The 27,752-nt window shown below is 36.3% G+C and overlaps 1 long non-coding RNA gene across 3 annotated transcripts in view; it reads left to right on the top strand.

Annotated features, from left to right (window-relative positions):
• Nucleotides 1-27,752, top strand: part of LOC104861662 — a 95,445-nt gene that overhangs the window by 63,706 nt on the left and 3,987 nt on the right. The window contains exons 3-4 of one of the 3 annotated variants that reach the window (XR_002025315.2): nt 12,897-12,956; nt 15,388-15,479. This is a non-coding gene — a long non-coding RNA (uncharacterized LOC104861662). Of the gene's footprint in view, nt 1-12,896; nt 12,957-15,252; nt 15,480-27,752 lie in introns of those variants that run through there. The other 2 variants (XR_002025314.2, XR_004515503.1) reach the window with 2 other exon arrangements.

Here is a 27,752-nt window from a genome sequence, read left to right as displayed (position 1 = left end):
TTCTTTCTTTCTTTCTTTCTTTCTTTCTTTCTTTCTTTCTTTCTTTCTTTCTTTCTTTCCTTCTTTCTTTCTTTCTTTCCTCTTCCTTTCTTTGTACCAGGGATAAAACTCGGGACCTTGCACTTGTGAGGCAGGCTGCAGAACCACTGAACTAAATCCCTGGCCCTCCACTAAATATTTCTTAATCCATGCAAGTTGATCACAATTAATGATCAAAATACACCTTACTCAACTTGATAACCAGATCCATCTCCTTAAACCATACTTAATCTAAAAAATAATAGAAAGTTCATGATGCTTAACATGATATAATTGTCCCATGTGCAACTGGAAATGCAAGAATCCTTTGCTCAAAATCTTGATAGTTTCATCATTTTTCAAATGTCCAAGTCTCTTCTGAAACTCAAGGCAAAGTCTTAGATGGGAGTCTTTGTAAAAACCAAAAACAAATTAAATAATCCCAAAGTACAGTAGCAGAGAATAAATATTCCTATTCCAAAAGGGAAAACTGAAGGATAAAAAAGAATCAGAACAACAATCTAGAACAAGACTGAAAGCCAGCAGATAAACATTAAATCATGCAACTCTATATCCAGCATCCAGGGCATACAATATGAGTTATGAAGGATTTGGTAGGCCCATACTTTTGGCATTCTTGCAGCCCATACAGATTCTTTGCAACTCTTCATGGTAGACATTCCATGTTTCTGGCATCTCCAACTTTCTGTAGTCTCTCCTGCACCCTTGGCCTCCCCACCACTTTATTTACTGCCCTTTAAGGGGCTCCTTGCCTGGCTCCTGGAATAGCTTTGAAATCTGAGTGGAAGCATCCCTGACCCCATAACTCTTGCATTTTGTATACCACTAAAACCACAGTATGGGCAATTCCACCATCTGAAGTCACAGCAATCAGGGGCTAGGACCTATTGGACCATGGCTGAAGAGATTTCTGAATGCCTTGGTAACCAAGAATGGTGAAATAAATCCCAAGGAACCAATTCCCTAGGAGACTCTTCTCCAGCAGATGTCCCAGGAACTATCCTCAAATGAAGATTTAATACTTTCACATCCTTGAGTCTGTAGTGAGTGGGGTCTTGTTTATTTCTGAGTTGCCCTTAAAGCATTTTTCTTCTTATCCCTCTTCACCATACTTAGTTTCTTTTTGATGGTTCTAATCTCTTTAGCAGTCATACATCCTTTGGCCTCAACTTTACATATGGTTCCTTCTGGGCCAAAATTTAAATTTTTCAAATTTTCTGCTCTACTTTTTGCTCCAAATTCATACTATAAATCTGACTAAAAATAGCCAGCACTACCCTTGTAGTTCCAGCCTGAGTGTTGGGCTGTCTTGAAATTTACTCTGCCAACCAAATTAATTAGTGCAATACCTTTAATTTCAGTCTCCTACAAAGTCTCAAGCCACAGATGAAATGTAGACCAATTTTCTGCCAGAGTATAATGCACAAGACTTCTAGTCCTGATGCCAATAGATATGCCTTGTTCTTACCCAAGACTTCCAGAATCCTGTATTTATTGACTGGATTTCTATTTTCACTCTCATCTTCTGAGTTATGAACAGAAACACCCATCAGGCTCTGTTTATTGCATTTTAAGGCTTTTCCAGCCCACATTTACAAATATTTCCAAACCCTTTTTGCAAACTATTTCTAAAGACTTTTAAATCACATGGTCAGTTATAGAGACAACTCCAATCCCACTACCAATTTTCCATATTAGTCAGCTTTCCTATTGCTGAACACAATACTTGATGCCCACAAATTAAAGGAGCAGAGGTTTAAGTTTGCTCATGTTTTAAGGGGGTTCAGCCTATGGTCAGCTATGTGTAAGGCATAAACAACATGGAAGAAAAATGTGGTGGAACAGAGCTATTTAGTTCATGGTGTCTGGAAAGCAGAGCAAAGGAACAGCATCAGAGAGAAATGGGTAAGGGAGCATACAGTACTCAAGGTCACATCTCCATGACCTACCATAAAAACCCAGGAGCATGCTTTACTAATGTGCTGCATATCTCTTAATCCATTCAAGTTGACATATCATGATTAATGGTCACAAGGGGAATACATTTCCAAGCTCATTCATGTGGTTCTTGAAAGTAGTTGCTTTCCTGTGGCTTGTTGAACTGAAAAGCCTCACTTAGCATCCTCGTGGGCCTCTCCACAGGGTTCCCACTACACGAGCTGACCTCTCCTAGAGTGATGGACAGAGTGAGGGGGAGAACCCAAGATGCAAGGCATAGTTTTTGTAACTTAATCTCAGAAGTGATATCTCACCACGTTTGTCATACTCTATTCTTCAGCAGTGCATCACTGGAGCCAGCCCACTGGTAGAGAAAAGGCACTACTCCTGCTTGAACACCAAGAGGAGAGGAATTTGGGGAGCTGCTTTAGATGCTGCCTATCACAGACACCACCTGAAAATTTTTTCTAGTTGAGTCATCAATTTAAATTACCATTGAAAAATTTTACCTGAGATTACTGCAGAGATTACTGAGATTCGGAGCCTCTCAGAATCCATTAAACTAATGCAAATACAAAGATATATGTGTCAATTTAATCTCATTGAAGAGAAATAAATATAGAGGATATGACAGAAAACAATGTACCACAAAACAAGTTGTAGTATATAGTTATTACATTTTTCATTAATAAACATGAACTGAGTTAGATCAAAGAGAAGCCATACTACAATTATTATTACTACATACCATAAAAATAACAGCAAGTTTTCTCTATACTAGACCTTTCTTCCCCTGACAAAGTTTGAGACTGACATTATAAACAACAAAATAATGGGAAAACAGATGTATATTGAAATAAGTAGAGCCTAAGAACAAGCCATTAGAAAAATCTGAGTATTAAACCAAAACCAAATTCTTCATTGCTAGAATCCATTCTAAGGTAGTGTGAAACTACCATACTAATGAAAATAATAGAACTGAAGAAAAACCATACATCAGAACTCACAGTATGTCTTTGATTATTGTTGGAACAATTTAATACAGATTAAGTAAGGTGTGCCAAATGTAATTTCTAGTGACAGTTTGATGGTATTAAAAAACTCAAAGCAAACAATTATTATATAAATAACAATATTTCTGAAAGCACAGATATTCTTTATATAAGGTGATTTTTAAAAATAGATGTTAGGCCTATATACCTTTTGAAAAACAATTATTTTCCCCTTCCTCTTCTCTAGTTCCCTTTTTCTTTCACTTAATTTTATTCATCTCCCCTATGTAATTTTTCTATTTCCTGTATTTGTCATATTTTAAGCTATTTTTCGTTAAATTTTGCTTCTGCTCTTAAAAGTATTGCCAAGTTTTGCATCAATGGTCCAGTTCTGGTCAATGAGAAAAAGTCTGTAAGGAAAATTTGAAAATAAATGTTTCTAGTCATCTTGAACCTACAAGAGACCAACCTAACGCACTAGGGATAGATGGAAGGGATAGATGCGAACAAGTGAAAGGATCTAGATCCTTCAGTGATCTCACTGAGTTCTTAAATTGACCAATCTTTAATCAGGACTATCTATGAACTTCTTGCCATACTATTAGAAGGCTACTATTAGAAGTAGCCTTGGCAAAGCCACTGGGAAAAAGAACTTCAAGGAGAGATTTTCACATTTTACATGTGCATGGCTCTCAGTCTTATTGTTTAAGTCACTTTCAGATAAATATTGTGTCTTTTGCAGCCAAAAGCATCCTACTTCATAAAATATAGCAGATAGGGTTCCAATATTAAGAAACTGCTTCTGTATACCATTTTACACCTTCAAAACTACTATCACTAGACAATTTTCAATTTTAAATAACAGATGCCATAACTCAGACCTAAAGTAAAAAGAATTCTTTGGCTCATGTAAATGAGAATTCCAGATGTAGGGGAGTTTTCAAATGGTTTGAGCTAGATGTTTTTGTTGTCTTCAACAATATGTTTTTGTTCCTGTGATTTTCTTAACTTTTTCTTACTCATTTGTTGGCTTATTCTTTGGGTTGGTTTTTCTCTGAGTAGCAAAATCATTTGCAGTAGTTTCAGGTCTCATGTTTCTACATCTTTCTCCCCAAACTGCCAGGCTCTTGTTGGCTTAGCCTGTTGTTGCATGTGCAATCCCAGGAGCCTGAAGCTCATAGGTCCCTAAATAGAAAGGAGAAATGAAATGTTAGGACCCAGCTATAAATGTTAGTTCCATGGGCTGAGGGTTATAATGAAAAATGACTTTTAAAAATGTGTTTGGAATTCATTTATATGTACTTACTCTCAAAAGAATGTGAGATGGAATAACTAATGATATTAGGCCTATAGATTACCAATAAAGCACAAGATTTGGTTGGCCACTTGAGAACTAAGGATAGATCTCATTATCTGAGGAGAACCTTTCCTAAATTGTGATTTGAACCTTTGTGAGATAGGACTTCTGTTTATGTCCAGAACTAGACATCAAGGCAATCAACAGTGAATTAAAGCAGCTGCTTCAGGAAAAATGTCAAACTCTTTGCTCTTTAAAAATGTTAATAGGAAATTTCAAAATCTGTGAACTCTTTTCAACACCTTTACTTTCCTGAAATCCAAAATTACTCCTACAAAAAAAGAATGCAATGTAATTCACTCAAATCCACAGACACTTACTGGCACAGCTGCCACTTGCACCAGAAAATGGAGCAAAATTGGCAAGGTACACAAGTAGCTATTTGCAGAAGCATTTGAAATCTTCAGGCTAGGTTTGCACAGATTTCTGGCCCATGTGCTCAGCGTTAACAATGGCCATCCAAGAGCCTGGCTTAGGTATTCATCACCCAGTAAACCTTAAATTCATTTCACACCTGTCTTTGAATCTTGGAATACTGCCAATTTTTCCCCAGATGGATATGGCAAAAATTCCAATATACTGTACAACATAATACTCAGACTAAACCCATATCTCAAATTCATTAGATATCTTAACATTAGGGGGAAAATTGACATCTACTTTAAAAAATAATCTGATGCCCTCAGAGGTTCTCATCATTTTAACCAGAGCAGCACGAGCTAGTAATGGAAATGCTATGATCTGAGGGTGTCCTTGTTCTTAATTCTACCCTCAGAAAAATTTCCAGTCAGGTGAGGCTATCTCTGCACAAAGCTATAAAGGTTTTACTACTTTCTCCTAAAAAACTATTCTACAAGCTAATTGCTTTTTATTATGGAAGTATATTCCTGAACTGAACTGCAAGGGTGATTTTGAGAATTCAGTACAGGCACAATGTGTGTATAAAAAGCTGCTTAGGAGGGGGAGAAAAGGAGCACCCAATTATAACTCCTTACTAATGCTTTAAGATTGTCTATGGTTTCAGAAATTAACCTTTTTTCTTGAGTTTTTAGAAAAGACCATCTGATTACTTTAAATAACTGCAGCAATGCTATGTTCATACCGTAAGTAGAAAGTACAAGTAATGGGAAACAACCGTAGTTTTCTAACTATAAACTTCAGCTTTCCTTTTTTTGTACTGAATAGGCTATAGAGAGTAGCTGTTAAGATCTTGAATTTAGGCCAGACTTCCTGAGTCCTGGGGAAGAATCCTAGCTCTTCCATCTGTTAACTAAGTGACCTTGGGTACATTACAAACTTTCTGAGCCTTAGCTTCTTAATTGTAAAAGGGGAGTAATAATGGCCTGTGTTATAGAGCATATTATATATATGTGCAACTTTTTGTTTACTTAGGGTTTATATCCTTTTAGGAGGACACAAAGTAAATTAACCAATGAATGATATTTCAGAGAGGCCTGTCCCTTCAGTACAGTGTACCAGAGGAGCTGGGCAGCAGCTTTCAATCCTCTGATGGGCACCCCTCTTCAGTGCAGAGTGACAGAGGAGCCCAGCTGCATAGTGCACCCTCCCCCACACCCATGAACAAGAGAAAGAGGGCCTCTCTGAAGCTTCTAGATGAAAATTGAAGCCTACTGGAAAAGTGAAGAAAATCTCTGTGATAAAGGCACACCACACCACCATAGTTGGTAAATTGGAGGGACCAGCATCTCACATCAGAAACCGGTCTAACCTCATGGGAAAGATATCTGGAACCTGCAGTAGAACCTTGCAGAGTTCATCCCAGCTGGAGGTCAGAGATTTCAACTTGGGCCTTGTAGTCAGATATCAGCCTGAACCTCAGGGGACATTGCTGAGACTAATTAACTTAAATCCACATAATCCTACTCACACTATCTATTGTGTCAACAGAGGCATACCATGAAGGAAGCCCTCTATTTCTATTTGTATTTTTTATTTTCAAAGTAATATTTTTCTCTTATCTTAAGCATTTAAAACATTGTTATCTCTTTTTCTTTTCTCTATTTTTTTCATTTTTGTCTTCTTTTTCTTATCTTCTTTTCTTTCTCTCACTTTCTCACTCTCTCTCACCTTGATCTCCATTTCTTTCCCCTTTTGTTCCTGTTCTATCCTAATTCCAATTTATTTTCTTTCTTTTTCTTTTCTTCTCTTTTTTCTTCTCTCAATTGCCATTAGTTTTAAAAGAAAGTGATTACAGTCTCTGGCCTCTCTATTGCTGTCATTTTGTTCATTTCTTGTGTATATTTTGTCCTGTCTTCTCCTCTTCTCTTTAACAGCTTCCTAGAGCTTGTGTGATCTTCCTGTGTCTTCTGACCTCACTTCTAACCTTTTTCTATCCTATCCATCTCTCCTTCCCCTACTCATTCAAAATCCTCATCCTGAAGGGTAAAGTTGCTATATTGAAGAGTTTATTCACTATAAACATATTTTGGGCTGGTCCTCAAGTTTGATTTAATTCACACAGTTAAAGTTGATAGATTAGTAACTACAACAAATTGTCATTTTCTAAAGTGTGCTTGATGCTATTGTATTGCTAACTGTATCACTTGGTCTAAGGTGTTGTAATTGATCTAATCAGTTGTCCTCCCTGGTATAATGCAAATGATATTGTCTCAGAGTCATTAGAGACTCAAAACCTAAAGATCAGCTATATCTGGAAGATCGAAGTATTAACCCAGGAATAAAACCCAGGACAGTACCAACAACAAAAATAGAAATGAGAAGACATTTAAACAAGGCACAAACACAGACTTCCACCTCACTAAAGGTAAACTATGGAGGAAGTGAGGTGGAAAAGTCTGACTGTCAACCATCTGGATACCCTTGAACCGATAGCACAGGAAGTAACAAAACAGATAAATGAGGCTCTAGAAAAATTCAAAACAGAAATAATTTCCCAGATATCCCCAGAGATGATGAGAAGAATGAAAGACATGATTAGAGACTCTAGAACAGAAACAGATTTTTAAAAATATGATCTCAGGACCATGATGGAAATTATGAATGCCTAGCATAGCAAAGAAATAGAAACCATGAATGCCCAACATAGGAAAGAAATGGAATCCATGAAACAAATTCAAACAGATATCCAGATTAAAAACTATATAGGAAGCATTCACAACAGAATGAATGAATGTGAAAATAGAATTTCAGATATAGAAGATAGGACTGCAGTCAGTGACCATGAAAAGAGAAATTTCTTTAAAACAGTAAGGGATCATGAGAAATCTATCCAACAACTCCTAGATGATGCAAAGAAGAATATCTTTCTCTTTGTCTTTTCAGTACCAGGTATCAAACTTGGGCCCTTTCACTTAGTGAGGGAGGTGGCGGAACCACTGAGCTAAACTCCTGGCCCTGCAAAGAAGAATAATATAAGATTGATAGGAATCCATGAAGTAGCAGGAGAAAGTATAGTGACATAAAAAAAGACTGTTCACAGAATTAATGATGGAAAACTTGCCAAACAGAGGGGAAGAATTTGACATACAGATAAGTGAGGCATACAGGACTCCAACTAGCCATGATAAAAAAAAACTATGCCCAGATATATAATAATCAAGATTCCAGAAACTCAACAGAAGAACACAATACTACAAGCATTTAGAGAAAAGAAACAGATCACATGCAAAGGAAAGCCCATCAGAATCACAGCAGACTTTTCAACACAAACCCTCAAGTCAAGGAGAGCCTAGAATGAGGTATTTCAAGTCCTAAAAGAAAACAACCTCCAACCTAGACTGCTATATCCTGCAAAATTATCTTTTAAAATTAATGGGGGAAATAAGATATTTTCACAACATAGAACACCTGAGAAATTCCATGAAAACCAAACTGGCACTCCAGAAGCTTCTAAACAGTATCCTGGAAAAAGAAAATGATGGTGACAACTCCATAAGGGCCAACAGAGCAAATGTACCAGGCAAGGCAAGAAATTAAAAGGAGAGAGGGAAAAACAAAAGAGCCAACAACAGGAAAATAACATGACAATAAAAGTCAATACATAACAATTATAACCATCAATGTTAATGGCCTCAATTCATCAATCAAAAGAAATAGGCTGGCAGAATGGATTAAGAAGCAAAATCCAACAATATGCTATATACAAGAAATCCACTTAATCCACAAATTCACAGAGTGAGAGTAAAAGAATGGAAAACAGTTGTATGTGAAACAGGAGCCTGGAAAAAAGCAGGGGTAGCTATCTTATTTGCAGACAGAGTAGATTTCAAACCAAAAGTAATTAAGAGAGACAAAGAAGGCCACTACATCCTTGTAAAGGGAACAAAACAAGAGGAAGAAATTACAATCAGAAATATATATGCACTGAATACTAATGCCCCCATTATATAAAACAAATATTAATGGATATGAAAAATGAAATAAGCACTAATACAATGGTATTGGGGGACTGCCATACTCCACTGTCACAAATAGACAGATTATCTAGAAAAAAATTCAACAATGAAATGACAATTGAACCAAGTCTTAGAACAAATGGACTTAGTAGATGTCTAGAGAGTGTTCCACCCCACATAATCAGAATACACATTCTTTTTGGGTGCACACGGGTCATTCTCCAAAATAGACCACATGATAGCACATAGAACATGCTTAAGTAAATTCAAAGGAATTGAAGTTATACCCTGAATATTATCAGACCATAGTGCAGTGTCACTGGAAATCAATAGGATAAGAAACCACAAGACTAAAATTTGGAGACAGCCCAATTGCTTATGAACTGGAGATTGGATAAAAAAGATGTGTGTGTGTGTGTGTGTGTGTGTGTGTGTGTGTGTGTGTGTGTGATTCTTTTAATAAAATGGAGTAGTACTCAGCCAAAAAGAATGAGAAACCAGATACATTTATAGCTAAGTGGATGCACATTAAGGCCATACTCTTAAGTAAAATTATTAAGACACATGTGTAAATACTGAATAGTTTTTCTGGTGTGAAAAACTAAAAATGTAAATAAGGATCAAAATGTATAATTGATACTGTGTAATAGGAAGAAAAAGTCAAAAAGAGTAGAGGAAGTGGAAGGGGTAGGAGAAAGGTAAAAAGGGCAAAGAAAAAATATTTTAAAAGAAAAACATGGAAACAATGTCTTTGTAAACAGGGAAGGGTGGGGGGGTGAATGGGGGTCTAGGGAATGGAGAAAAATAAGAACCAAGAAAAGTCTTGTAAAGGCACAAGATCCCAATGATGAATGTAACTGTATTGCATACCTAAATTGTACTAATAAACTTAATAAAGTTAAAAAATTTTTTAAAGAAGAAAAGAAAACACAAGAACTTCACAAACACATGGAAATTAAATAACACCCTGCTGAACAACCATTGGGTCACAGAGGAAATTTAAAAAGAAAGTAGACAGTTTCTACAATTAAATGATAATGCAATACAACATACAGGAATCTATGGGACACAGTGAAAGCAGTTCTATGAGGGAAATTCATAGCAGTAAATGTCATACTAGCAAAACAGAGGTAGCTCAAATAAACCTAATGTCTAACCTTAAGCTTCTAGAAAAAGAAGAGCAAGACAAACTGAAAGCTCGTACAAGGGAGGTAATTATAAATATCAGAGTGGAAATTAATGCAATGGAGACTAAGAGAGCAATATAAAAAATCAACAAATCAAAGAGTTGGTTTTTCAAAAGAATAATAAAATGAATAAACCTTTAGCCAATCTTATGACAAAAAGGAAAGAAAAGGCTCAAATTCATGCAATTAGGAATGAAAACTGTGAAGTCACAGCAGAGCCAGCAGAAATCCAGAGGATTATCAGTGTCTACTTTGAAAACCTGTACTCTAATAAAATGGAAAATACAGAAGAAATGGACAGATTCCTAGATATATATGAACTTCCAAATTTGAAAGATCTGCTGAATTCTACAAGACATTTAGAGAGGAACTACTGCCACTACTGTTCAAATTCTTCAGTGAAATTGAAAGGGAATGAATATTTTCAAATTCATTCCTGGAAGAAGTATTATTTTGACTATAAAACTAGGGAAAAACAACCAAAAAAGAGAACTATAAGCCAATCTTCCTAATGAACATAGATATAAAAATCCTCAATAAGATACTGGCAAACAGAATACAGAAGATCATCAAGAAGATCATACACCCTGAACAATTCAGATTTATCCTAGGGATGCAAGGATAGTTCAACATATATAAATCAGTATATGTATTGCACTATATTAACAGAGTCAAGGACAGAAATCATATAATCATTTCAATAGATGCAGAAAAAGCATTTGACAAGATTCAACACTCATTCATTTAGAAAATTGGAATAGATGGTCTTTATCTCAACTTGATGAAGGGTACCTATGAAAAACCAACAGACAACGTAGTACTAAATGGTCAAAAACTGAAATCCTTCACACTAAAATCAGGAAAAAGACAAAATGTCCACTATCACCACTCCTGTTAGATATGGTTCTAGAAACATTAGCCACAGCAATTAAGCAAGAGAAAGAAATAAAAGGAGCAAAGATAGGAAAGGAAGAATTTAAACTGTCACTATTTGCTGATGGGATGATACTCTACATAGAGACCCAAAAGAAACTGTGCCAAAAGATGTCCAGACTTAATTAACAGATTCATTAGTGTAGCTGGATGCAAGGTCAACACTAAAAAATCAATAGCCTTCTTGTACACAAATAACAGACTCACTGAGAGAGAAATTAGGGAAACAATTCCTCTCACAATAAAATCCAAAAAAAAAAGAAATATATAGGAATCAATCTAATGAAGGAGACAAAAGACTGCTACAGTGAAAACTACAGCACTCTGAAAGAAGACATCGAAGAGGATATAAGAAAATGAAAAGACATCTCTCGCTCCTGGGCAGGAAGCACGAACATAGTGGAAATGGTTATACTTCCAACACTGCTATACAGATTCAATGCAATCATGATTGAAATCCCAACAGCATATTTCACAGAGCTTGAGAAAGTGATCCAAAAATTCATCTGGAACCATAAGAGACCTAGAATAGCAAAAGCAATTCTAGGCAACAGAGACATGGCTGGGGGTATCACAATTTCCAACTTGAAACTATACTACAAAGCCACTGTGATTAAAAACAGCATGGTACTGGCAAAGAAACAGATCTGAGAATCAATGGAATAGATTTGAACATACAGAAACAACACCAGACACACTCAGCTACCACATCTTTGACAAAGGAGCCAACCATCTTCACTGGAGGAAAGACAGCATCTTTAATAAATGGTAAGTGGAAAAATTGGGTTACAATTTGCCAAAGATTAAAATTAGATCCCTCTCTTTCACCATACACTAAACTAAAATCCAAGTGTTTTAAAGATCTAAATATCAAAACAGAAACAATAAATTTACTGGAAAATAATGATAGTGTGAAATAGGAAGAAATGGCTAAAGGGGAAGTAGGAAGGGGAGGGGAAAGGAAATAAGGGAAAAGAAAAAATGTGGAAAAGGGAAAAATGGAAATAAAGTCTTTGTAAATAGGGAAGGGTGAAGTGGGTGAAGGGAGAGCAGGGTTATGGGGAAAAAATAAGAACCAAGATATGTAAAGATACAAGATCCCAATGATAAATTCAACTTTATTGTTTGCTTTAAATGTGCCAATAAACTTAACAGGGGTGGGGGGACACAAAAGAGGACTTCCAGAACTACTTTAGAACATGGTCAGAACAGTGAGATTAGGGTTTCTGAAGTGAGGGGAATATTTTGAGGGGAATGAATGACTATGTACTTTTTACCATAGTAAAAATCTTAAATGAATGATAGATCAGATGATAAAGTCTATGAAGAGCTATAAAGCAGAGACAGGGCTAGAGGACAAACGGAGAGGAGCTGTCTAAAGGGAAAGCTTCTCTGATGAAGGCATTTGAGAAGGACTTAATGAGGTAAGGAAATGAGCCATACTGACATTTGAAGGGAGTGTCCAGGGAGAGGGAACAGCAAGAGCAAAGACCCTGAGATATGACAGCACTTGGTGTTTTTAAGAAGCGGCAATATAGAGTTCAAATCCCAGAAATGAACTCGAGAGCTTGTACTCCATATTCCCCATCTTCTACACTTTCCTTCATAAACTCTGATTCAGGCAGAAGACTATACGAAACGTAGTATCGTAGTTAAATATAAATTATGTTGTTATGTTGACTTGTGCTTATGTGTTATGTTTTATTTTATTTTTATTTTAGGGTTTTTTTTAGATAGGGTTGCTTTGTATTCCAGGCTAGTCTTGAGCTCATAAAGTATCCCATGGTGACCTCAAACTCATGGTGATCCTCCTTTGTCAGCATCCTGAGTGTTGGGACTGCAGGTATATGCCACCATACCTGTTTAACCTCTGTGTTATGTTGACTTACATATGGATTCCAAAGAAGCAGCATGGAAAAATATGATGTTCCATTTTCAAAAGCAGCTCAAAGTAGGAAGCAAAGTATTTTAAATTAAGAGCAGTAACTAGGGCATCCTCAAACAGACCAGAAAGACTCCTTACTTAGGGTTTTTGTGTTAAATTGAGCATATCCTATGTCTTTTTTGTTGCCAGTGCTGGATCGCATTCTAAGGTCTGAACCCACTAAGATTAAGAATCACCACATCTGCAAAAGTACGTACTTTAGAATCTACAAATATTTTTGGTTTTGTTTAAAAAACATCTCAAATGGACAAAAATGTAATAGAAAATAAACATGTTTTTCATTGTTTTAATTAGAAAAAGATGTATGGAGGAAGCCAATTCCTTTTAAAAAACACTTTGTGGGTATGGCACCATTTAGAGAATAATTACTCATTAGCTGAAATAAAGCTGAGGAGTTAAGTCTGGAAGAGCTTATTTTGAGGGCAAATTCATATGACTTCATAGAAAAGCAGCCGGCTGGCGAGGGGAATATTCTGAAGAATAGGCATAACTGAGTATTGTAAGTTTCGTATTTATGAAGAAGTGCCAAATATTCTAAGTAAAGAGAACCTAAATCAGTGGTTCCCAACATAGAAAGTGTGTTATTCTGGGTCTTTTGAGAGTCAGCTGCCAAAATAAGATTCAGCATGAAAGATTTTATTAGGGGAAACACCTGTGTGAGAAAAAGGGGAGTAAGGCATTCAGACTGGGAAAGGCGGCGAGCTATGACCCAACCTGACCCTGAATAAAGGAAACTGGGAAAGCAAGTGAGGTAGAAATAGCACAGACAAACTGAGCAGTCTAAGGAAGGTTTAGCAATGCTTTCAGGGAGTCCACAAGTGAAAGTTATGCCTCAGAGAAGCCCTGTCTCTTGGGACCAATCCTTTCTTGGTACTTAATCCATGCAGCACTCTTAAATGACTAGGAGCAGTAGGCGGGAAGCCTGACTGCAGCACAAACACTAAAATGGATTGTAGTGTGGGCCCTCAGCTAACTATGAGGCAGTTGAAGTTGGACAGTGCAGTCTTGTGGCCCTAGGCTGTACAGGAATTATTTAGGGATCTGTCCCTGCATCTTCCACAGCTCCTCTAACTTCCCTCTTATTCTCTTGGTACTGGTGATCAAACCAACACCTTCAAACTTACTAGGCAAGTGCTCTTGTGCTGAGCTACATTCCTAACCCTCCACCCCAACTTAAGATGTCATTGGCAGGCGTGGAGCCTGCTGCCCAGAGGAAAAGCAAGTCAAACAACCAGAGACTGTCAGGGATGTATCATGTTCCCTCCTATGTCCTCATATGGCAAAAGGGGTTGAGACCATGAGAAATATAAAAATATCTCTTCTTTGATATTTGCTATTTAAATGTATTGTTAGAAAAGATTTTTTCATAAAGGTCTCGCTAAGAGCTTGTAAGGAAGTTACTCGGTAGCTGATAAATTGCTTTTTTGTATCTTCAATTTGTTCTAAAACCCCAGAAGGTAAGTTATTCAGTAAAGAATTCTTATGGCGATATGGATGAACCCAGTCTTGTAAAGTCCCAAGGACACTTCAACAAAAGACAAGTGTAAATGGCTGCTCAGTAAAGGTTACACTGTGACTACAACATAGTCCCCCACCCCAGTCCCCATATGTCAGTCATGCTCTTTTCAGCTTTCTGCTTTTCCTCCTTGCTGACATCCTCTTCTCTCATCCTCTTATGAAGCATTCCTCACAAACAGCAACGCTCCTCCCAGGGTGGGATCTGACCCAGAGCACAGCATCCAGTTATAAAAAGGAATCTTCCTCTGAATATGAGTAATCCAAATCTGAAAAACTACATGCTATATGTAACAAGCACTAATGGGTTCCCATTTGCTATTACTTTAAATGGAAAAACATGTGATGACTACTGATCAATGCCTAAGCATTTCCTAAAATGTAATATAATGCAGTGAAAAAATCTAAATAGAATAAATAAAATGTAACTGTTAGAATATAAATTACTCAAACCAGCAGTTTCTAATCGTCCACAAGACTAATACAATTATTAACTATTACTTTGTATATAGTACTGTGCTATTTAAAACTCCTCTGTAGTAGACGCTAAATTTAGTATTTTAAAAATATCATATTTGATAAGAATTAGATATTCAAAAATGTTCATAATGTGCACAATATTTTTCTCAGATATTAAACCCATAAATGATTTGGACATAGAAAAATAAACTCAAAAGCAAAATTATAAAAACTCAAAAAATTATATGACAAAAATTTTATTTAAAATAAATCATGGTGCATTTCATTATGTTTTGATGTGGTATAAGGTAGGATCTTCAAAAGTTAAGTCCTTGAGAGACTGTAACAGTCTTAAAGCAATTATGTCCTGTTGACCAGGATATTAGGGAATTGTTTTCTTGTAGCCATTTAGTGGCCTTGCCTGGCTCTATGTCCAGGCCTCTAACACTTGGCCATACTCAGAGGTAATAGGCATTCTCTGATGGTAGCATCCACTGCCTTTGTCCTCTAGAATCTGGCCTGAATTCCCAAGACATGAACACGGTGGTCAGTCTTCAAGAAGTCACAAGAACCCCCAGGTGCCCTTGGTCTTCTTCTCCAAAAATGCTCCATCCTACTCTTTATTCAAGCTCTTTCTCTCCCATAGGTACAGACCTTCCCAAATAAAATGAGCTAATCTGTTGGACAACCTCAACACCCGAATAAGCTGTTAGTACCCTGCCAGGACAAGGGAATAAAGATATATACAGCCTAAGGAATGAGAAAAAAATTACTTTTTCACTTTTTTTCCTTCCAAGTTACAAGAGTAAAACAGTCAAATTTTAAAATTAGAAAACAAAACAAAAAACCCAGGAGCTGGGCATGGTATTTTAATAATTTCAACTACTTCGGAGCCTGATACAGGAAGATCTCAAGTTTGAGGTCCATCCTCCTGACTACTTAGCAAGACTTAGTCTCAAAATATAAAGGATCAGGGCTGCTGGATGGTTATTTACCAACAAATAACAAGAAAACCAAATGGATTGATTTATTTTTAACTCAATCTGTTACTTTTGTATGCCCAAAAGAAAAAGAAAAACAGCACAAAAAACCCTAAATGGATTGATTTTTTTTAACTTAACCTATCACATTTGTATTTCTTTTAAATTTTTAAGAAGTGTTTAAAATAAGCCTTGTCCAACCCATCCATCTGATTCTCACACATCTGTTTTTCTTTCTTCCTTACCCATTCCTCCCATGATAATCATCTTTGTGAGTAATGAGGCTCTATTGTTCAGCAACTGCTAAATCTTTGGCATGAATGTCAAGTAAGAATATACTATTCTCGTAAGCTCCCAAACCACAAGATGTAAATCTGCTGTAAGTTACAGATATTTTAAAATTAGATTTAGACATATAATCACAGCAATCAGGCCTTCTTTTCAACTCTGGCTGGATACCATGCAGCAAGCATGGATTTTTATCTAAAGATATTGTTACAGACAGTGCTTACAAGTACAATGGAGTGATATTTTATACTTACATCTGATTACAGCTTTCTTTTTCCAAGAGTATAAGTATGACTTCAATACCTGTCCTAAATGTAGTCATATCATATTTGGATGCACCAAGCTTTGAGACCTAATGTTTTTACAGACACTTTGGTGCTAAAATCATTTGATTTGGCGTGAATCTGCTAATTTCATGAATGTACCAGCACTAATTCCAGATGTGATCAGTCTATTTCAAGGTATGTATAAAAGATAGATCTGACATTATAAGTACATAAATGAGTGTTGATAAGGCCAAGCCTTTCTTTAAAGATTAATACCAAATTAATTAATTAGTGGGAAATACTGATCTGCCAGCAGCAAGATTGAACTTTTATTATTGTGATAAAAATACATGAAATTTACCATCTTGACTTATTTATTTTATTAGTTCATGTTTGCAGTACATGATTACCTCCATGTGGGGAACTGGTACTTGCATGTAACACATTCCAATTCTTTCTTTTTCCCTTTCCCTCCACCCCATTTTTTTCCAGCATCAGATCTATTCATTTCTTATTTAAATCTTTATCAAGTTAATTATCATAAACACAGATTAACAGCCAGACTATCAGACCAAAAACATATAAGACATATAATACAATTACACTAAATCATGGTATACTTTCAGATACATTAGCTTTCCTGGATTATACTAACTTTTCTCTCTTTTCTTTTTTAATATTGTTGATCTTTTATGTTGCATTTTATTCATATATTGGGTTTCTCATGTAAGAGAGACCATGCGATATTTAAGCTTGTATGTCTGATTCACTTCACTTAACATTGTGGCCTCAAGGTACATCCATTTTCTTCCAACTGACTAAAATTATCCTTCTTTATGGCAAAGTAGCACTCCATTGTGTATAAATTTTCTTTATCCATTTAACTATTGATAGAGATATTGGCTGCTTCCAAGATTTAGCTATTATGAATTGTTTTGCTATAAATATAGTTGCACATGTATCTCTCTACTATGACATCATTAACTCTCTTAGGAAGATATCTGGAAGGAGAATAGCTGTGTCAAATGGAATTTCTAGTTTTAGTTTTTTTGAGGAAACACCATACTGATTTCCATAATCTTTATCCTCCGACCAAAAGCAAAGAAGATTTCATTTTCCTCTGCAGACTCTCCAGAATTTGTTATTGTTTCAGTCAGAGGCCCAAATTATAGCATCTGTGAGGATGTACAGATCCCAGGGAGCAGTGGCATGGTCCAGACCAGTGCAGCTCTAGGTAAGTCCCCATTGGAGATTCACCCCAACCCCAGAGACTGCGACAAGCCTTCCCATTCAAGGCCCACCCAGAAAAGAGCTGCAGAGGTATGAAAGCTTCAGTCAGAGGCTCACCCCATAGCATTGCTGAGTGTGCGCAGACCCAGGGGACCAGTGGTGTGGTCCAGACCAGTGCAGCTCCAGGAAGATCCCTGGCGGAATCTGCCCCAACCCCAGGGACTGGGGTAAGCCTCCCCAGTTAAGGCCCACCAAGGAAAGAGCTGCAGAGGTGCAAAAGCTTCAGTCAGAGGTCCGCCCCACAACATCCATGGTTTGAACCCAGAAACTGGTATACTGGTGAGCAGCAGAACAAAGGCCTCTGGATGAGCAAAAAGTTGTCTCAATAAAGGCACAGCAGGCCGCATCCGTGAAAATGAGAAGTCACAGAAATAAGTACTCAAACCAGATTTCCAGACCACCTAAGGCAATACCAAAGAGAAACGAGATGGCACAGTGTGATACTCAACCTCCTGGACTCCCTCAACTGGCAACAAAGGAGGAAAAAATCGGATCATAAATAATTTTTTAGATAACAGCAGAGATTGTGCCCATAGTACAAGACATGATTAATAAATCTAGAGGGGACACAGATAAAAAATAGAGGAGCTGAGGAACATGATGGAATCTCAACATAGGAAACACATGGAATCCATAAAACAGATGCAGATTTCCAGGAGATTAAAAACTCCATTGAAAGTTTACACAGCAGAATGAGCCAATGTGAAGATAGAATTTCATATATAGAAAATAGGATTGCAATTAGTGAATAGGAAAAGAAAAATTTCTTAAAAATAGTAAGGGACCATGAGAAATCAATCCAACAGCTACTAGATGATGCAAAGAAGAATAATATAAGACTGATTGGAGTCAATGAATAAACGGGAGAGAGTGCAGATAACATTAAAAAAAAAAACTTCACAGAGGTAATGGCAGAAAACTTCCCCAGTACAGAAAGACAATTTGACATACAAATAAATGAGGCATAAAGGACTCTAACTAGCTGTTATTTTAAAAAATCTACACATTGGTATATAATAGTTAAGATTCCAGAAAGCCAGCAGAAGAACAAAATTCTATAAGCAGTCAGAGAAAAGAAACAAATCACATACAAAGGAAAGCCCATCGGAAGCACAGCAGACTTCTCAACACAAACCATCAAGGCAAGAAGAGCTTGGAGTGATATATTTCCAGCCCTAATGGAAAATAGCTTCCAACCCAGATTGATATACCCTGCAAAACTATCTTTCAAAATTGATAGAGAGATAAGATACTTTTGTGACAAAGAACACCATAGGAAGTTCATGAATACCAAATCAGCACTCCAAAAAATTTTAAACAATATCCTAGGAAAAGATGAGGATCACAAGCCCAGGAAGCCTAGAAGAATGAATCTATCAGATACAACAAGAAATTAAACACAAATGGGGAGAATTCAACAAAAAGAAAAAGTTATGACAAGGACAAGTCAATACATATCAGTTATAACCATCAATGTTAATGGTCTCAATTGACTAATCAAAAAGAATAGACTGGCAGAATGGGTCAAGAAGCAAGATCCAACAATATGCTTCATTGAGAAACATACTTAATTCAAAAAGAAACTCATAGACTGAGAGTTAAAGGTTGGAAAATAATACTCCATGAGACAGGAACCCCCCAAAAAACAGGAGTAGCTATCCTTTTAGCAGATCAAGTGGATTTCAAACCAGCATTGATTAAAAGAGATAAACAAGGTAACTACATCCTCATAAAGGGACTAATTCAAGAGGAAGAGATGGCAATCATGAATGTATATGCATCAAACACTATAGTGCCCAACTTTATAAAACAAATACTAATGAACATGAAAAATCAAATAAGCACTAACACAATAGGAATGAGTAACCTCACTACCCCACTGTCACAAATAGATAGATCAACTAAACAGAAAATAAACAACAAAATACTAGAACTCAATCAAACTCTTTAACAAATGAATTTATCAGAAGTTTTCATAGTGTTCCACCCAGAAAATCAGAATACATATTCTTCTCAGCTGCACGTGGGTCATTCTCCAAGATAGGCCACATACTTTCTCACAGAACATGCCTAAGTAAGTGCAAAGGAACTGAAGTAATCCCCTGTGTATTATCAGACTGAAGTGTGATGAAATTGGAGATTAATAGCAAAAGAAACCACAATAATTCCATAAACACATGGAAATTGAACACTACACTTCTGAATAACCAATGGGTCACAGAGGAAATTAAAGAATAAATTAGACAGTTCCTACAATTAAATGACAATGACACTACAACATATCAGAATCTATGGGACACAGTAATGGCAGTTTTATGAGGGAAATTCATAGCACCGTATATGCATATTAGGAAATCAGAGCAAGTGCAATTAAACAACCTGATGCTGAACCTCAAGCTTCTAGAAAAGAAGAGCAGGACAAACCCAAAGCTCATACAAGGGAGGAAATTATAAAGATCAGAGAAGAAATTAATGCAACGGAGACTAAAAGAATGATACAAAAAAATCAATGAAGCCAAGAGTTGGTACTTCAAAGGAATAAACAAAATTGACATACCCTTAGCCAACCTTATCCAAAAAAGGAAGGAAAAGGCCTAGATCCATGCAATTAGGAATAAAAGGGTGAAATTACAACAGACCCAGAAGAAATCCAGAGGTACATCAATACCTACTTTGAGAACCCATATGCCAAAAAGATGGAAAATACAGAAGAAATTGACAGATTCCTAGACGTGTATGAATTACCAAAGTTGAACCAAGATGACCTAAAAATTCTAAAAGACCCAATATCAACCAATGAAATTGAAAATGTAATTAAAAATTTATCAACTAAGAAAAGCCCGGGTCTTGATGCTTCACTGCTGAATTGTACAATACATTTAGAGAGGAACTATTGCCACTACTGTTCAAACTCTTCAATGAAATTGAAAGGGAAGCAATATTCCCATATTAGTTCCTGGAAGCAAGTATCACTTTGACTGCCAAAGGAGAGAAACACTCATCTGAAAAAGAGGACTATATGCCAATCTCACTAATGAACATAGATGAAAAAAATCCTTAATAAGATACTGGCAAATAGAATACAGAAGATCATCAAGAAAATCATACACCCTGACCAAGTCAGATTTATCCTAGGGATGCAAAGTATGATTCAACATACATAAATTAATAAATGTATTACACTACATTAACAGAGTCAAGGACAAAAACCATATGATCATCTCAATAGATGCAGAAAAAGCATTCAATAAAATCCAACACTCATTCATGATAAAAACCCTGCAGAAAATTGGAATGATAGTCTCTACCTCAATCTGATAAAAGCTATCTATATAAAAACAACAGCCAGTATCATACTAAATGGTCAAAAATTGAAATCCTTCACACTAAAATCAGGAACAAGACAAGCATGTCCACTATCACCACTCCTGTTCAATATAGTTTTGGAAACAGCCACAGCAACTAGAAAAGAGAAAGAATTAAAAGCAATAAAGATATGAAACAAAGACATCAAATTGTCATTATTTGCAGATGATATGATATTCTATGTAGCAGACCCCAAGAACTCCACCAAAGTCTTCTAGACTTAATAACCAAGTTCAGTAAAGTAGCCTAATATAAGGTTAGCACACAAAATTCAATAGCTTTTCTGAACACGAAATACAGACTCACTGAAAGAGAAAATGGGCAATCAATTCCTTTCCCAGTATCATCCAAAAAATTGAAATACCTAGGAAACAACCTAATAAAAGAAATCAAAGACCTCTACTCTGAAAACTACAGCACTCTGAAAAAAGAGCTTGGTGAGGATGTCAGAAAATGGAAAGACATCCCTTGCTCCTGGGTAGGCAGAATCAACATAGTGAAAATGGCCATACTTTCAAAGCTTCTATATAGATTCAGTGCAATCCCAATTGAAATCCCAGCAGCATACTTCAGAGATCTTGAGAACCCAATCCAAAAATTAATTTTGAATGAGAAGAGACCTAGAATAGCAAAAGCAATTTTAAGCCTAAAGAGAAGTTAGGATTATCACAATTCCCAACTTGAAACTACACTACAAAGCCACTGTGATAAAAACAGCATGGTACTGACAAAGAAACAGACCCAAGGACCAGTAGAAATGGTTAGAAGATGCACAAACAACTCCAGACACACTCAGCCACCTCATCTTTAACAAAGGAGCCAAACACCCTCACTGGAGGAAAGATAGCCTCTTCAATACATAGTGCTGGAAAAACTGGGTTTCAACTTTCCAAAGATTGAAACTAGACCTATATCTCTCACCATGCACTAAACTAAAATAAAAATGAATCCAAGATCTAAATATTAAAACAGAAACATTAAACCGGCTGGAAGAGAGGTTAGGTAGAACTCTTGAAGAAACTGGTATAGGAAAAGATTTATGAAGAAAACCTCAGTTTCATATAACTAGCACAATCAACAAGTGGGATATATTCTTATTAAAAATCTTCCTCACAGCAAGAGAAAAGGCCAACAATGTGAAGAGACAACCCACAATGTGGGAAAAACTTTTCACCAGCTCTTCCTCAGAGAAAGGTCTAGCATCTAGAATATATAAAGAATTTTAAAAATCAGACCTCCATGGGCCAGGGATTTAGCTCAGCGGTTCTGTGGCCTACCTTGCAAGTGCAAGGACCCGAGTTCAATCCCCGGTACCAAAAAAAAAAAAAAAAAAAAAAAAAAAATCAGACCTCCCAAATTTAAAGACCCAATCCAAAAATGGGCATCTGAAAAGAATGGATACTTCTCAGACAGTAGTAGAAATAGCAAATTAACATATGAAAAAATGTTCAATAGCACTAGTCATTGGAGAAATGCAAATGAAAACAATGCTGAGATACCACTTCACCTCAGAATGTATGGCTGCTATCTCGAAATCAACTGATAACGAATGCTGGCAGGGCTGTGGGGAAAGAGGAACCCTGCTTCACTGCTGGTGGGAGTGTAGACTGGTGCAACCACTGTGGATATCATTATGGAGATTCCTCAGAGAACTAGATTGAAGGTCCCATTTGACCTAGTTATCTCCCTGTTGGCACCTTCCCCAAAGAATTAAAAGAATCATACTACAGTGATATATGCGCACCCATTTTCATAGCAGCACAATTTGTAATAGCTAAAACTTGGAAGCATCCCAATAGCTCATCAATGGGAGACTGTATAAAAAATGTGGAATTTTTATAAAATGGAGTAGTACTGTCATAAAAAATGAGAAATTAGAGACATTTATTGCTAAATGGATGCACATTAAGTGATACTCAAGTAATATAAATAGGATACACGTGTAAACACTGAATAGTTTCTCTAGTGTGAGAAACTGAAAGTGTATGGAAGGACTAAAAGGTATAATAGATAATGTGAAATAGGAAGAAAAGGGACAAAAAGGAAGGGGGAATGGTAGGGGTAGGGGAAAGGAAAGAATGGAATGGAATTAATATAAAAAATGAAAAATAATGGAACAAAATACTTGTTGATTGGGAGGGAGGGAGGGAGTTTTAGGGAGGGCAGGGGAATGGGGAAAAACTAAGAAGCAAGATCAATTATGTAAAGGTACAAATTTCCAACAATGAATGTCATTATACTGCATACATTCAATGTACCAATAAAATTAATTTAAAAAAGAATTTGTGATTGTTTGATTTCTTGATGATGTCCATTCTTTCTGGAGTCAGATGGAATCTCAGTATCGTTTTAATTTGCATTTCTTGAATGACCAATAATGTTGAATAATTTTTAATGCATTTATTAGTCATTTGAAGTATGTCTATTCATTTAAGATGCCCATTTTTTATTGGATCTTTCTTTGGATTTTTCAATTTTTAAATTCACTGTTTGAGGAGTAGATGGAAAAAATTTTTCCTATTCTGTAGGGTGTCTCTTCACTCTGTTGGTGGCTTCTATTACTGTGCAAAAATATTTTTAATTTCATGTGATCCCAGTTGTTAATTCTATTATATCTTGTTCAACTAGTGTTCTGTTCATAAAGTGTTTTCCTACACCTATGTTTTCAAGAGTTTTACCTATTTTGTCTTCTAGCAGATTGTTTCTGTTTTTTGTTTTTTGTTTTTTTTAGTTTATTGGTACATTTTAGGTATACATTACATTTATATTCATTATTGCGATCTTGTACCTTTACATGATAGGTCTTGGTTCTCATTTTTTCCCCTTGTCCCTGCCCTTCCTTCACCCCCTCCTTCCCTCCCTATTTACAAACATTTTATTTCCATTTTTTTCATTTTCTCATATTTTTTTCTTTTCCCTTATTCCCTTTCCCCCACCCTTCCCACTTCCCCTACACCTTTAGCCCTTTCCTTCCTATTTCACACTATCAATTATCTCATTAGGATCCTATTTACTATTACAGTTTTTCACACCACAGAAACTATTCGGTATTTACACATGTGTGACTTTTTATTTCACTTAGGAGTATATCCTATATGTATCCATTTTCCTATGAATGAATCTACTTTCTCATTCTTTATGGCTGAGTAGTATCCATCTTATAGAAAAACCACACCTTCTTTATCGAGTTTCCAACTGATGGGCCAATGGGCTGTTTCCAAGATTTAGCAATTACAAACTGTGCCGCTATAAACATAGGTGCACATATATCACTGTGATATGATTCTTTTAATTCTTTTGGAAAGATGCCCAGCAGAGCGATGGCTGGGTCAAATGGAACCTCTGGTCCCAGCTCTTTGAGTGTTTCTGTTTTAATATTTAGATCTTTAATCCATTTTGATTTTAGTTTAGTGCAAGGTCAGAGATTTGAGTCTAGACTCAATCTTTGTTATTGAAACATAGAAAGCCTGTTTTCCCAGCACCATTTGTTAAAGAGACTAGAGGCTACCTTTCTTTCCCTGAAAATATTTGGCCCCTTTGTCAAAATTAAACTAGCTGAGTGTAACTGTAGTTGTTTCTGAATCCTCTATTCAGTTCCATTGACCCACAAGCCTGTCTTTGTCCCACTATCATGCTGTCTTTGTCCCTATAGCTTTATATAGTATATTTTAAAGTGTTGGATAATCCCTGCCTTGTCCTTGTTACCCAGAATTGCTTTTGCTACTCATGATCTCTTTTAGTTTTATATGAATTTTAGGATTGCTTTCTCTAGTTTGTGAGAAATGCTATTAATATTTTATTGGGATTATGTTAAATCTGTATAACAGTTTTGGAAGTATGGCCATTTTGACTATATTGATTCTGCCTATCCAGAAACAGGAGTTGTCCTCTTTTTTTTTCTTTTTTATTGAGTTTATTGGTACAATCTAGATCTACACTACAGTTACATGCATTACTGGGATCCTGTACCTTCACATGACAGGTCTTGCTTCTCATTTTTTCCCCTTGTCCCTGCCCTCCCTTCACCCCCTCCTCTCAGGGGTTGTGCTCTTTAATCTCCTTTTTCAGAGTAGTGTAATTTTCATTGTAGTGGTCTTTCACTTCCTTGGTTAGGTTAGTTCCTAAGTATTCATTTTTGTTGCTATTTTGAATGGTATTGTTTCCTTAATTTCTCTTGGAGAACTTATATTTGGTGTGCATGAATGCTATTGATTTTTGAGTATTGATTTGTATCCTGGTATGTAATAGAATTTGGTTATTAATTCTAGGAGCCTTTTGGTGGTGTTCTGGGGGTCTTTTATGGAAAGGATCATGTCATCTGTAAATAGTAATAATTTAACTTCTTTCTTTTGTATTCATATCCCTTTTATTTTTTTTCCCTCTAATTGTCCTGGTTAATGTTTTAAGAACTATGTTTGTGGGAAACTAAGTGTAAAAACTGTGGACTGGGTCCTCTTTTTGGGACACAAGGGAAGAGATAGGAACCCTTGGGCAATGTGTTGGCCTACTGGTGCCAGCCAGTTCCAGGCAAAAAGTCAACCACAGATGAGGTAATAATAGTTCATTTCTATCGGTTGCATTCTAGTCACCAAGCACTGTTCTAAGCACTTCATATATATTACTTTCTGTATTTCTTAAAGTAATCTGTGGAATGAGCACATTAGTCACCTCTATTTTACAGATAAAAATTGAGGTACACAAATAGTAGGCAAGTAGCCTCAGCCACATTGTGTGTATATAAATAAATTTATATTTTAGAATAATTTTAGATACACAGAGTATCTAAAACCTGAATAGAAAGTATAGAGTTTACATATGCCCCCTGGATCCATATATAGCCTTATATACAGATTTATCCACTATTAAAATCCCATACCAGAGTGGTCCATTTGTTACAATCATTGAACCTGCTCTGATGTATCATTATTGCCCAAAGTTGATGTTCACTTTTGGTGAACTGCACATTCTCTTTGGGAAAATTTATAATGGCATATATTCACCATTACAGTAGCATGCAGAAGTTTCACAACTCTAAAAATCTTGTGTGCTTCAGTTATTTATTACTTCCTTCTCCCTAGCCCCTGATGACTACTGATATTTTCACTATTTCCAAAATTTTTCCTTTGTCAGTATATCATACAGTTGGAACCATATAATATATAGCTCGCTCGGGATGATTTCTTTCACCCAGTAATACACATTTATTTCCCATATGTCTTTTCATAGCTTGATAGCTCAGTTTTGTGCTAAATAATATTCCACTTCCTACATGCATCAGTTTACCCATTCACCTACTAAAGTACATTTTGGATACTTTTACGTTTTGGCAGTTATGATTAAAACAGTTATACATGTTTCTGTGCAGCTTTTCATGTAGATATACATTTTCAATTAATTTGAGTAAATACTAAGGAGTGCAATTGCTTGAGTATTTAGTAAGAGAATGTTTACTTTTTTAAAAAGCTGCCAAATTATCTTCCAAAGTGGTTGTTCCATTTTGTGTTTCTACTAGCAATGAATGAGAATTCCTGTTTCTCTCTCGCATTTGGTGCTATGTTTGGGTTTTGGTCGTTCTAGTAGAGTTTGTTGTGTTTTGAGTATGATACCCCATTCAATGTCTATTTACTATTGGTGGTAATAAGTGGAACTAATCGATGTGACTAGAAGTTGAAAGTATAGAAACAATAGGGTAAATGTAGTGAGCCCTGGCACAGGGAGGGGCAATCCAAGAATGGCAATTTCTTCAATTAGAAAGGCCTGCCAACACCAATTTTTTTCTTCACTACCAGGGATTAAGCTCAGGACCTCGCACTTGCAAGACAGGTGCAGCAGCACTGAGCTAAATCCGCAGCCTCCTGCCAACACCTTTTAGCTGACTTTACGATTCAGCAAGTTAGAGCAGTCACTACAGGAATTGTGCTTTGCATGCTTGTGTGTATTTAACAATATCTGTCAGTGTAGTTGTGTACATATAAATGATTATATACAAAGGTCTATCATTCTTACTACAAGCTCCATGAAGATAGCAATTCTGTCCATTTTGTCTGGTTCCTAGCACAGTGTTTGACATTTAGGTTCTGTACAAATGATAACTCTGTATATACATGACTTAATGAATGGATGACTTTCATTCTTTTTTTACTATCCATGATTCAATGTTACATTGATTAGTTTAGTTCCATTAATTACCAGATGAAATAATAATTTCGGAATAACCATCTTTATTCATTCATGAGTGTTATGGGTTGTGTCTAGATGTCCTCCGAAAGCCTCATCAGTCATAGGTGGAACTTTTCAGAGGTGGCTGGATCTTGAGTGTGTGATATTGGGATCAAGGCTGTAGGACTACTAAATTAATCCACTGATTGGTTTGGCATAGTTCTGGGTAGGATTAAAGGTGCCCCACTCTGTGTCTGAGTACAACCTACCCTAAGGGTGGGCAGCCAGGATAAAATATAGGGTACAGAAAGAGGGCAAGTGGAGTCACTTGTTGCTTGCTGCTTCTGCCCGCTATGAACTGTTTCTCCTTTTTGATGCCCTCTGCCACGCCATCCTGCCTTAGAGCCAGCCAGCTATGGACTGAAACCTCTACAAACCATGAGCTAAATTAAACCTTTCCTCCTTTAAATTTGAGTGTTGGGTATTTGGGCTCAGCAATGATAAAAAAAGTAACTTAGACAATAGCATATACTTATAGTATGCCTAGTATGTGCTAGGTGTTGCATCATTGGCACTTGGGCTATAGAGACCAAAACAGGCCTAGTTCTTAGTGTTCTGGAGCATTTATAGTCAGTGTGCTGTAAAACATTAATCTAATATAT

This window comes from Fukomys damarensis, unplaced genomic scaffold (assembly GCF_012274545.1).
Source record: "Fukomys damarensis isolate Sample0158 unplaced genomic scaffold, DMR_v1.0_HiC HiC_scaffold_37, whole genome shotgun sequence".
Lineage (NCBI taxonomy): Eukaryota > Metazoa > Chordata > Mammalia > Rodentia > Bathyergidae > Fukomys > Fukomys damarensis.
Note: the sequence above shows the minus strand (reverse complement) of the source record. Positions and strands in the feature narration are given on the sequence as shown.